The sequence below is a fragment of the Bombina bombina genome, chromosome 5 (genome assembly GCF_027579735.1).
Source record: "Bombina bombina isolate aBomBom1 chromosome 5, aBomBom1.pri, whole genome shotgun sequence".
In the NCBI taxonomy this organism is placed as follows: Eukaryota; Metazoa; Chordata; class Amphibia; order Anura; family Bombinatoridae; genus Bombina; species Bombina bombina.
Genome location: NC_069503.1, coordinates 657799483 through 657812194, shown reverse-complemented (window position 1 = coordinate 657812194; position 12712 = coordinate 657799483).

The following is a 12712-nucleotide window of genomic DNA, read 5'->3' as shown; positions in this document are numbered from 1 at the left end:
CTCTAGAGTTTACAGAGAGTGATCCAAGAAATATACAGTGAGTGGCAGTTGTGTGGACAAAAATGCCTTGTTGATGTTAGAGGTCAGAGGAGAATGGGAAGAATGGTTCGAGATGATAGAAGGCAACAGTAACTCAAACAATGTTACAACCTGAATGCACAACGTGAGGAACCTTGAAGCAAATGGGCTACAGCAGCAGAAGACCACACCGGATGTCACTCCTGTCATCTAAGAATAGGAAACTGAGGCTACATTTTGCAGAGGCTCACCAAAATTGGACAATAGAAAATTAGAAAAATGTGGCCTGGTCTGATGAATCTCAATTTCAACTGCAACATTTAGAGGGTAGGGTTAGAATTTGGCGTAAACAACATGAAAGCATGGATCCATCCTGTCTTGTATCAATGGTTTAGGCTGATGGTGGTGGTGTAATGGTGTGGGGAAAATTTTCTTGGCACAGTTTGGGCCCCTTAGTACAAATTCAGCATCGTTTAAATGCCATGGTCTACCTGAGTATTGTTGCTGGCCATGTCCATCCCTGTATGATTACAGTGTACAAATCTGATGGCTACTTCCAGCAGGATAATGCACCATGTCGCAAAGCTCAAACCATCTCAAACTGGTTTATTGAACATGACAATTAGTTCACTGTACTTCAATGGCCTCCACAGTCTCCAGATCTCAATCCAATAGAGCACCTTTGGGATGTGGTGGAATGGGAGATTCGCATCATGGATGTGCAGCTGACAAATCTGCAGCAACTGTGTGATGCTATCATGTCAATGTGGACCAAAATGCCTGAGGAATGTTTCCAACAATTGGAACTAGAAATGAGAAAACATGGAGCGGAAAGGGAAGAAAAAACCCCCCATCATGATGCAGTATATAAACAATTCTAGACCATAAAGCTGCGCTTCTCAAAAATGAATTGAATATCGTAGTTGCAATCTATATTGACTTATATAATGACCTTGACAAAATATACTTATGGTATGTATATTGCCAAATAACAGGTAAAAGTTCAATTGTACATGGGAAAATGTAATAACTCAATATTGCTATTACATTCAATGCACTTATTCAGTAACAGTTCAAAATGCCTATATGAATGTTAAAAAAGACCATGCAGAATAAGAAAACATTGAATATAAGGGTAACAATACTTCCCAGCTGTGGTGTGTCGAGTGGGTGCTGCTCCAGTATGAGACACAGGGCTGTGTTCCTGATCTGGAAAGTGACTGTAAAACAAAATAAAACACAGAGCGCACCCCACTCTAAGTGTAACACCATTTTATTAGGACAAGCAAACAAAATGTGTAAATCGCACGTACAATGTGATAAAAAGTTAAAAGCACAGTCACCAAATCCGAGTCCGTCCTGTCGGATACAGAGGGTATGTTTCCCGTCACCTCGTCAGCTGCATCCTCTAGTAAGGGACTTCGCCGTAACGAAGGATACTCTTTTTTCAGCACCGTCTTTTCAGTGATCCGGAGTCGGTGCTTGTGCAGCCTCAACACGTTTCTTCAGGCTACGACCTGACTTTTTCAAGAGGAGATAGAAACTAAATCAATGTGGTCCCTTTTAGAATGCCCGGGTCAGGCGCGCCTCCAAAGATGAGGATGTCATTGGTTGTAAATTCGTCAATGACATAAAAACGAGGTTAGCATTCATGTGTACATCAGTTCAGTCATTTACATCAGGTGTGGTAAAATAGCTGAATTAGCTCAGGACAAGCCGGTAATGATGTCACAATCATTGATTGTGATGTAAATGACTGAACTGATGTACACATGAATGCTAGCCTCATTTTCATGTGATTGATGAATTTACAACCAATGACATCCTCATTTTTTTTGGAGGCGCGCCTGACCCGGGCGTTCTAAAAGGGACCGCATCAATTTAGTTTCTATCTCCTCTTGAAAAAGTCAGGTCGTAGCCTAAAGAAACACGTTGAGGCTGCACAAGCACCGAATCCGGATCACTGAAAAGACGGTGCTGAAAAAAGAGTATCCCTTGTTACGGCAAAGTCCCCTTATGGCTTTCCAGAAGCTAACTAGAGGATGCAGCTGTCGAGGTGACGGGAAACATACCCTCAGTATCCGACAGGACGGACTCCGATTTGGTGACTGTGCTTTTAACTTTTTATCACATTGTACGTGCGATTTACACGTTTTGTGTGCTTGTCCTAATAAAACGGTGTTACACTTAGAGTGGGGTGCGCTCTGTGTTTTCTTTTGTTTTATGGTGCAGTATATCCAAGTAAAAATGATTAATTTATTGTACACAAAAAAAACCTCACAAGTATGACCTCAAACAATATGAGGTATGTTTAAAGCATAGGTACAGATGACTCCTACTGCTGGAGCGCTCCTCGTATCCCCAGACCTTCCTGTCTGCAGATGCAGCTGTCAGATAACAAGCTGAGAGATATGTAAGTGAGATCTAATTCCCCAGAGCAGGTCCCTCCTCCAGTATGGCAAACCCGTGTTGCTGGCAATGGTTTCTCACCAACCGGAAAAGGTCTGACGTCACAGAGCCTCTGATGAAGCAAGAGGAGTCCCACGAAGTGCATAAGGCCATGCCCACATAGACGTACTGTGACATCAGACCTTTTCTGGTTGGTGAGAAACCATTGTAGGAGTCATCTATACCTACGCTTTACACATACCTCATATTGTTACAATAAATGAATCCTTTTTACTTGGATATACTGCACCATGATCGTTGCTTTTTTCTTACCTTTGGCTCCATGTTTTCTCATTTCTAGTTCCAATTGTTTATCATTCACTGATATCACAGCAGTGATTTAAAAGGGAGCTGCACACCAAGGAGAAATGGCTTGCTGTTTTTTGGACATTGTGATACGTTTTCACAGAAAGACTCTTAAGTAATTAAATGTACTATCCTCCTGGCTTGCTGTAATACATAAGAGCCATAGAACTGACTCAACCATAACTATATAACAGTAACTTATTTATAACTTTAAATAAATAAAATACAAACACAAAGTGTGGGAAAAGACCCGTGGGCTATGTTTATTGTAGAACAAGAGAACCAGCTGGAAGCAACAAGGCCAAATTTTAACAGGTGGCGGCAATCTAGCTAGGAGAGTAAGCAACCCCCTGCTAGGAAGAAGGACCACGTCTGTGAATGCCTACACAAGCGGAGCTTAGCTGCATGCAGAAGGCTTATGGAGTTCTCGGCATCTTTAGAATGGGGAGGGACCCCCAGGCATGCGTCTGCAGAGACCACCCTCCCCTGCGCAGCCATCACTCTACCTCTGATGGCAAACCGGGGCACATTCCAACCGCCTAACCAGGGTGTTAAACAAAGAACTCTGAACCAGTAGGACCAGGTGTGACTAGGCGCGTGTGCATGCCACTAACTGGGGAGCAAAAAAACTACCATCCTTGGACTTAAGGAAATGAGCTGCGTAGCCCTCATCCTGCCTCAGACACCCTGCTGAAACACCATAGTGATGTCCAACCTAAAGATTGCCGCAGTATTGAATTGAAGGGAGGGAAGCTGTGAAGATGAGCTGGAAAGAGGGTTTGGGTTTGTTGCCACTTCACAGCAGCACACTCCTAAGGGCCTTAATTCTTATATTTGTTCTGGGCTATGCTGCCCTCCACTGTCTTAAGTAATTAAATGCCCTATCCTCCTGGCTTGCTGTAATACATAAGAGCCATAGAAGTGACTCAACCATAACTATATAACAGTAACTTATTTATAACTTTAAATAAATAAAACACAAACACAAAGTGTGGGAAAAGACCTGTGGGACACGTTTATTGTAGAACAAGAGAACCATCTGTAAGCAACAAGGCCAACTTATAACAGGTGGCGGCAATCTAGCTAGGAGAGTAAGCAACCCCCTGCTAGGAAGAAGGACCGCGCCCATGAATGCATACACAAGCGGAGCTTAGCTGCACGCAGAAGGCTTAGGGAGTTCTCGGCATCTTAAAAATGGGGGAGGGACCCCCAGGCGCGTGCCTACAGAGATCACCCTCCCCTGCGCAGCCGTCACTCTACCTCTGATGGCAAACCGGGGCGCGGACCAACCGCCACAAGAGACAGCCCAACATTCATAGCTCTTGCCGCCACACTCATAGGTGTAACAAAATAGAATGCCTAAAATTACATAAGAACAGGTCAGTGCCCCTCTCATAGAGGTGCACCCCATCCCTCCTGTAGAGGCTCCTCTCAGCCATTTTAATTTTCCGATGTTCCACAACAAAACCTCCTGACTGGCCTAAGAAAATCCTAACCTCCCTGTTAATCTTCATTCGGACCTGAAAGGCTGCCCTGTGGGACTGCATGTGTCGCCACTAGATTCTGGGGATGATGTTGGACCACCCTATTTTAGCGTGAAGAACCCAAGTCTGAAAAGTGCACAGATCAGACTGAATCGCTGCACTAAGCTGCTTGCACGACAAGAGCCCCATATCATTCCCCCTGGCATGGATTATCAAAACGTGGGGTTTCTCCCACCTGTGCAATGCCCCATGCAGTAACTCAGGCAGACCCTGCCAAGTAGACCCCTATGCCCCAACCATCTAATGGTGACTCTAGATGAGGGGAACCCAAGCTGACGCCCATCAGGTCTTATGATCACTTGCAGCTCTGCCCAGTGGATGTAGGAGTGACCCGTGATCCACACTCTCAATGGACCATTCCTCGGCCCTAAAAAGAAATGAGTTAACTGGGGAACATTGCAAAAGAATCATTTACACAGTTAAAGGCCTAACATACAACAAATACCTCTTAGACCTCCATCTCCCCAGCTCTCTAATATGATCAGCAGACCAACCTAAACATGCGGCGGTGGTAGCCGCTCCAACCCTGAACGAATGAGGAGCAATGAACCTTGGGTCAAGGCCCACTCGAGATGCTGCCCAGCCCAAAACTTTACGGAATTGGAATCTTGTTAATGGGGAACCATCCCCGTGAACGAGGAATTGTGACGAACCCTCTGGATGTACGCCCATATAGGCCCTGGTGATTCTAACTGGGCAACAGGCTGAGCCCTCGTGGGCTGGCAAAGATATCCAAGCTTCTCTCCCTTATTTACTCCCTTCTTGGTCGGTTTTAGATCTAGGAAGAAATACAAGAATAGATGACTCTTCGTTCTTGACATGAGAGGCCTGAAGGCCTCAAGGCTTGTTCCTCGAGGGGGGAACCAATTCCCCCACCCTGAGTGCCCCGTGGAAGGCCAACCCGAAAGCAGCCAAGAACAGGGTAGCCTCATAGACAGATGAACACACTGCCGGCAAAACCTGACACAAAGCATTCAAGCGCTCAATAGTAACAGGCTCCCTAACATCTTTTTTGTTCTGGGCACCATACGTCCCCAACCCCTCAACACCTGCCTAACCAGGAAGGTCAAGGAGGAGTCAGTGAGGCCATACAGCTTACAGAAAAAAGACAAGGTGGTCAGTCGAGACCCGACCGCCCCCTTTGATACCCCATTACCTTTGAGTTCAGTAATCCAGTCTAGAAGACCCCATTGGTCGCCATAACAAGATGGTCAGCCCATCCTGTCACAGAAAGCGATCCATTTGGTCCAATGCTTCACGTAAGTTTTCCAGGTGGACGGGGCCAGCGAGTAATGGATCATCCCAATCAAAGGTCCTCATCCAGCGCAACCTGCCATAAATAACCAGGACAAAGCGAATAGTTAGTATCCGCATGAGGAACTAACACATAAAAGGCTTCCCATTAAAAGCGGGAAAGCGCATCCGCAATCCTATTCTGGATGCCCAGGACATGCCTAGCACGGAAAACAATATTCAGGTGCAGACACCTCAACACCAACAGCCTTAAGTATCGCACAACAGGATGAGAACCGGACGTGAGCTTGTTAATGGCAAAAACAATGGTCCAGAAAATCACTTTGCGGTCCCGAAGCTGATCACCCCAAACTTCGAGGGCTACTATAATGGGAAAAAGCTCCAAAAGGCAAAGATTCCGAACCAGGCCCTTGTCAACCCACGAGCAAGGCCATGGGCTGGCGCTCCACTACCCGGACAAGTAAGCGCCGTACCCATGGGACCCTTCCGTGTCCGTAAACAATTGAATCACCGCATTGGAAGGAACAACCTCCCACCACAGGCAAATACCATTAAAGTGGGTCAAAAATTGCTCCCATACAGTCAGGTCGTCCATCATTTTAGGCGACACACGAAACTTGTGCGCCTGCGACCGCTCACTGCACAACTGCCATTCGAGCCACCAAGGAAAATCCTACCCATAGGAATAATCCTGCCGGCAAAATTAAGTAGGCCCAAGTCTGAAGGTCCTTCACGGACCGATAAGGTTCCACCTTCATGGCCCGTACAGCCCCCAGCATGCGGGCAATTTTATCTTGAGGCAAACTACACTGTCTTGCTGCGGAGTTAATTTCGATGCCCAGAAAAGTGAGGCACGTACAAGGACTCTGGGTCTTGTCCTCAACCAGAGGAACTACTATTCTGTTCAGCAGAAGTCTAGTGACTTTCATCAAGAAAGCACATTCGGAAGACCCCGCACGGCCGACGAGCAAAATTTTTTCCAAATAGTGGGCCAGGCCATCAAAACCAGCAACCGCTGCGATGGACCAGTGCAAGAAGCTACTGAAAGCTTCAAAATAGGCACAGGAAATGGAGCAACCCATAGGCAAGCATTTATCCACATAATACTTGCCCTCAAACCAACACCCCATAAGTCAAAAGGAGGAGGGGTGAATTGGAAGGAGACGAAACGCGCAAGCGCATCATCAAAGGACTGGTAATGAATCGAGCTAAGCTCGGGGGAGATAGCATCATTATCCGAACGACCTTTTGGAAAGGACAGATGCTGAATGAGCCAAAACTTACCCGGCTCCTTCTTTGGGACGACACCCAAAGGAGAGAAAACCAACCCCGGAATCAGCATCTCTCCAAATGGGCCAGCCATGTGACCCAACGCTATCTCCTTTTCCAATTTCTCCCTCACTACATTGGGAAATTTATATGCAGACTTCAGGTTCTTATGAACTGAGGAACCAACCACAGCGCAGCCGACGGGGATAATAAATCCCCATTGGAGACCGTCACAATTTTGACTACCCTCATTGGGGTGACCGTTCTTTCCAGAAGTGAAAGGCTTGGGAGCGAGACCCGGCCGCTCCTGGGACTGGCCTGCATCTTGGGACCTGGTACACTTGGAACCCAAGTGGCCAACCCCGCAGTGCTTACAGGCATGACGGGAAGCGCACGCTGTTTCTCTAGCGCAGAGCTTATCCTGGAATTGCCAGCATACGCCTGTAGGCCGCCATCGAGAATGCTGGGAGGCACGAGTGCCAGAGAGTCCAGCGGGAGCCTTTTTCAGGCCCCAATTGCACCCACAGCCACAAATTTATATCCCCAAAAGAAAGGAGCCTTTTGAACTTCCTGGGGCCCATACTGCCCACTGCCATTTCTTTCTGACTGTAGGCCTCAGCCGAAAGTTCAAACTTGTGAACATATTTCCTGTCTTGAATCCGACAAACCATTTTAGATTTAAGATGCTTGTGCAGGCTAAATGCAGGCCACGGGTCCGTGTCTCCATACATAGCCGCCTTCCGCCTATTGGTTGCCTCAGGGCTAGCAAATCCTGTTGGCGTAGGAGGTGTTGGCAAAGGAACACGGGGCTCCATGCGGGATGAACCAGGGGGGAGGGGTAAACCCGTGGCCTTCCTTTCCTCAACTAACCATTTACCCATTCTATACATCCTTTTCTGACCCTTAGCCTCCAACCCCAGTGATCTATCACTTTCAGACTCCGAGTTATCAGAGGAGGAATTAAAACCCCTATGCCCAGAAGACAAAATGAGCTTACCAGCTCCCAGGGGATGCTGCACCAGCAAAGGGTCCGAGGAAGCCGAAGGTTGCTCCTGGCTCCGCTCTTTTTCACCACAACCACCAGGACTGGACTGCATTGGCAGCAAAGCGTTCTTTGGCTCCATGATATTCTGAAAAGAGAAATGCGAGAGAGGAGTACCACGGGGAGAGGACGAAGGCCCATCATCAAAGGCAACAATCCCCCCTGGGCTAATATTCCTACGCTCTACGCCACCCACAGGCATCACATTATCAGACACGCTTCCCACATGTTCATCCAAAACTACATCAGCAAACTGGACCTGTTTCCCTAGGCCCTGTTCAGGATTTAGTGAGGCCCCTTGACATAAGCTAAGCATGGAGCTAGGGACTTTCTTGGCAGAAGCCCTGGTAACAACTCCCAGGGGAGCCCCGCTGAGGGCCACGTGTGACAGGCGCACAACCTGTGATGTGCTGCGGGTGCTGCTTGATGTGGCGACATGGCGCCTGCTAGGCCGCGAGGTACTTGCGGCCTGCCGTTTGCCCCCACCTGTCTAATCAAAGCCTGAGGCCCTACTTCCATAGATGCTACTGGCATACCCCTGGTCAGGCCTGTGGCCTGCTCATATGTGCCAGAATTGCCCCCTCCCTGCGGCTCACTAACGGCTAATGGCGTACTTGCAGCCTGCACATATGCGCCACGATTGCCCCCTGCCTGCCCCCTGCCTGCGCACTAACAGCTACTGGCGTACCCCCGGTCAGGATTGCGGCCTTCTCATATGCGCCATGATTGCCCTTGTGCTGCTCACTACTGCGCTCAGAAACTGCCAACATGGTGCCCCCACATGTGCGCTGCATACTTGTGGCTCGCTGTGCCCCCCCGTGGGCCTCGCCCCCCCGAGGCACTCCTCTCTTACCTGACTACCCCAGAGGCGAAGACGATGCTGCCCGCTTGCTGGCCTGGTCCCGAATGGCCGTTCCGGAAGAGACGTTAGTGGATGTGATTTGTGTGAGTGCATCAGCCAATAGGATTTTTTTAACCTTAATTCCGATTGGCTGATAGAATTCTATCAGCCAATCGGAATTGAAGGGACCCCATCTTGGATGACGTCACTTAAAGATACTGTCACTTAGAAGACTCCGGATGAAGAGGATGCTCCGCATCGGATGTCTTGAAGATGGACCCGCTCCGCACCGGATGGATGAAGATAGAAGATGCTATCTGGATGAAGACTTCTGCCAGTCTGGAGGACCTCTTCTGCCCGGCTTGGATGAAGACTTCTGCCCGTCTCGAGGACCACTTCTGCCTAGTTGAGTGAAGACGTCTCATGGTAGGGTGATCTTCAAGGGGTTAGTGTTAGTTTTTTTTAAGGGGGGATTGTTTTGGTTTTAGAGTAGGGTTGGTTGTGTGGGTGGTGGGTTTTAATGTTGGGGGGTATTTGTACTTTTTTTTTTACAGGTAAAATAGCTGGTTACTTTGGCGCAATGCCCCACAAAATGCCCTTTTAAGGGCTATTTGTAATTTAGTGTAGGGTAGGGCTTTTTTATTTTGGGGGGCTATTGGCTGATTGTTTTTTTTCGTACTTTAGTTAATTTTATTTAATTGTAATTAATTGTATTTAATTTAGTTAATTTATTTAATTGTAGTGTAGTGTTAGGTGTAATTGTAACTTAGGTTAGGTTTTATTTTACAGGTAAATTTGTCTTTTTTTTAACTAGGTAGTTATTAAATAGACTATTAAACTATTTAATAAATATTCTACCTAGTTAAAATAAATACAAAGTTGCCTGTAAAATAAAAATAAACCCTAAGCTAGCTACAATGTAACTATTAGTTATATTGTAGCTATCTTAGGGTTTATTTTATAGGTAAGTATTTAGTTTTAAATAGGAATTATTTAGGTAATTGTAGTAATTTTATTTAGATTTATTGTAATTATATTTAAGTTAGAGGGGGTTAGGGTTAGACTTAGGTTTAGGGGTTAATAACTTTAATATAGTGGTGGTGACATTGTGGGCGGCAGATTAGGGGTTAATAAATATAATGTAGGGTTCGGCGATGTTGGGGGCAGCAGATTATGGATTCATAAGTATAATGTAGGTGGCGGCGGTGTCCGGAGAGGCAGATTAGGGGTTAATAAGTATAAGATTAGGGGTATTTAGACTCTGGGTTCATGTTAGGGTGTTAGGTTTAACATAAATGTATTTTCCCCATAGGAATCAATGGGGCTGCGTTAGGAGCTGAACGCTGCTTTTTTGCAGGTGTTAGTTTTTTTTTCAGCCGGCTCTCCCCCATTGATTCCTATGGGGAAATTGTGCACAAGCACGTTTTACCAGCTCACTGCTAACGTAAGCAGCGCTGGTATTAAGGTGAGATGTGGAGCTAAATTTTGCTCTTCGCTCACTTTTTTGAGGCTAACGCCGGGTTTCTAAAAACCCGTAATACCAGCGCTGTCTGTAAGTGAGCATAAACAGCTCGTTAGCAACGCACAGCTTTTAACGCCAAACTCGTAATCTAGATGTAAGTTTCTTATTTGTCTGTTATCCTGCACAATAAGATTTTACATGTACAAATTTCGTTGAAACATGTCAGTTTTGTAGATATCCTCAGTGAATGGATATACCAAAAACAAAGTTAAAGGGGCATTGTACTTTAAAAGTTTCTCCCTTTTAAAATAGTGTCTTCACCTTTAAAATGTTTTCACTAACTCATTATACCTGTTAGAGTATATAAAATAATTAGAAAAAAATAAGTCCAAAGAGTCGCCAATGTAAATAGATAAAAGTCCAAAATTTATTCAGGATACATATCCAAGTAATTAAAATAATATGAAGGTAACATCATCATTTTACCTGTGTAAATAAGGGTGACACCTGTATCAAATTATGTCTATGATTACGGCTACATTTGGCCGAAACATGTAAGACTTATTTTGTATCTTCCACCATCCCTTGATGTTACCTTCATATTATTTTAATTACTTGGATATGTATCCTGAATAAATTTTGGACTTTTATCTATTTACATTGGCGACTCTTTGGACTTATTTTTTTCTATTTATTTAGAAGGGTAAGGAGCCCTTCTGTCTTCAAGTTGCCTTGCAGCCACGGGTGGTTGTACCCTTTCTGAGCACTGCTTTTGTGTGTGGAGGAGGGTTTTGTGAGTAGCGCTGCTTGGAGTTGGTGCTATTCGGGAGCTGACATCGGACCACGCAAACAGGAAGTGCCATTGCGCATAGTAGTGCAGCCTCGCGGAGGTGAAGGCACTGAACGCCGAACAGGCAATCCGGTAAAGATTGGGCTCATACAAGCCTCTGAAGCAGAACCGGTTGGATGTTGCTGTTCCCCTGTTGAGCGGGTGAGTTCGTCTACTTGTCAATAACAAGTTTTATCATTATCTTCAGCATTCATACTTTGCACCCTTTTCACTACGATACCCTCCACACACAGGGACATATCTATTTGCAGGAATTGCTCCATGTATATGTACAACCTTACAAATTCTTTGTACCCGACACCATCATAATTATACTCAAGTAATCTGTACGCTTGTACTATCTTTTATATATAAAATAATTAGTTTATCTTTATTTTGACATTTGGAAAAAAAATATATATTTTGCCTGCATCTAATGTTGCTAAAAAGGAAAGCACTACAGTATTGGCAAGACTAACCTAAAGGATGCAGAAGAAATCAACCTCTCAGTGAGTAATATTAGTGAGAGAGAGCAAAGCTCATTTGGAAGGGTTTTACTGCAGCTGTTTAAAATAGCAATAAACTCCTGTCAGCTGCTTGTCTTTGTAGAATGTCCCTTTAAGAAGTTTGTATTATTTCACATAATGCATTTTGAAAAAAATCTTTTTTACTATATCTTAAAGATGAAAAATATAAGCTGACCACCAAATTTCACTTCACCATCCCTTATGAAATTTACCACGCAGATAGATTTTATTGACTAGAAGATGTTTTATATTTATGTATTTATTTATGTATTTATAAAAAATGATCAGTAGTTTACTAAAATACAATGGTTTAAAATTATAATCTGAGATTTGTTTAGAAGTAACTGCAGATGTTCAAGTATATATAAGTGGAAGTTAGACTACATACACACATGAAATACACACATTACTCAGAAATCCCACACATACACACATGAAATAAAAACACTACAGACATGAAATACACAAACTACACACAAATTACACAAATACACACATGAAATACACATACAACACACATCATACACATACTAAACACAAATCATACACACATGAAATACATATACTACACACAAATAACACACATACACACATGAAATACACACACTTCACCTAAATCACACACATACACACATTAAATATACATACTACACACAAATCACACACATAAAATACACACACTACACAGAAATCATACGCATACTACGCACAAATCGCACACATACACACATGAAATACACACACACAATCATGAAATATACACACTACGCACAAATCACACACATAGACACATAAAATACACACACTACACACAAATCACACACATAGACACATAAAATACACACACTACACACAAATCACACACATAGACACATAAAATACACACACTACACACAAATCACACACATAGACACATAAAATACACACACTAAACACAAATCACACATACGTACATGAAAAACACACTACACACAAATCACACACATACACAAATGAAATACACACACTGCACACAAATCACACACATACACACATGAAATACACACACTACACACAAATCACACATATGAAATAAACACACTATATAAAAATGCACACACGACACCAAAACCACACATATAAACACATGAAATACATTCTACACACAAATCACACACATACACACATAAAAT